Source organism: Calidris pugnax, unplaced genomic scaffold (assembly GCF_001431845.1).
Source record: "Calidris pugnax isolate Ruff unplaced genomic scaffold, ASM143184v1 scaffold370, whole genome shotgun sequence".
In the NCBI taxonomy this organism is placed as follows: Eukaryota; Metazoa; Chordata; class Aves; order Charadriiformes; family Scolopacidae; genus Calidris; species Calidris pugnax.
The window spans coordinates 87,357-88,350 of NW_015091093.1; positions in this window are offsets into that span (position 1 = coordinate 87,357).

Consider the following 994-nt stretch of genomic DNA (forward strand, 5'->3'; position numbering starts at 1 on the left):
GCCGCCGCAGCCCGTAGCCGCTGCCGCGCCCCGATCTGGAGGGCGCCGCGGAGCCGCCGGGCCGCCATGACCGGGGCCGGGCCGCGGCTCCGCTCCCCTCGCACCGGCTCCGCCGCCGCCGCCGTGACCTCTCACCCCGCCCGTGACGTCACCGCGTCGCCATAGAGCCCGCTGGCGTCACGGCCCCCGGGGAGGGCGGGGCGAGACAACGCCTCCCGCGCGGGGCACGACGGGAGTTGTAGTCCGGAGCCGCGCGAGAGGTGACGGGAAGTGCAGTCCCGGTCAGGCCTGCAGCCTTCGCCCGCCCCGGGACCCCCCTGCCTCCCTCCGGTACCGGCGCCCAACCGAGAGCCCCCGTGTCACTCTAGGCCAGGCCTGGTGCTCCCCGCGTTCCTCCCGCCCAGGGCTGGATTGGGACGCGGGGCCCGGTGGTGCCTGGAGGCTGCGGCAGGCGGCCCGGCCCTGGTGGGGCTCACTGGCCTGCGGCCTTGCCGCCCGCCTCTCCCGGTAGCACCGGGGCCGTGACTCCCTTCAGCCTCTCAGGGGGCTCTGTCACGGCACCTCGGCTCCCCGGTTGAGTGGCAGCTGGCCGGTGGCAGGCCCAAACCACCCCGGTGCTTCCACGGTGGTTCCATGATTTGACGTTACCCCCGGGGCAGGGAGGGAGGTGACCGGACGGGCAGCACCCGGAGCCCGGTTGGGTGCGGGGGGGGGACCGGGGGGCGATGGGGGAGCGGTGCCCGACCCTGCGTCCCCCCAGCAGGCGTGGAGGCGGCAGCGGGGACGGGGGCAGGCCGTGAGCAGAGCTCTGCCCCGGTACCGAGCCGCCCGGGGGGACGGGGTCACCGGGGGACGGCTGCACGTTTCAACACCCTGGTACCGGTGGGAGCTGCCGGGGGAGGGACACGGTTCCAGACCCCACGGGATGCCTCCTGGCTGGTCCCCGAGCGGAACGGGACACCCTCCTGCCACCCGGGGTGTCCCGGTGGCGCGG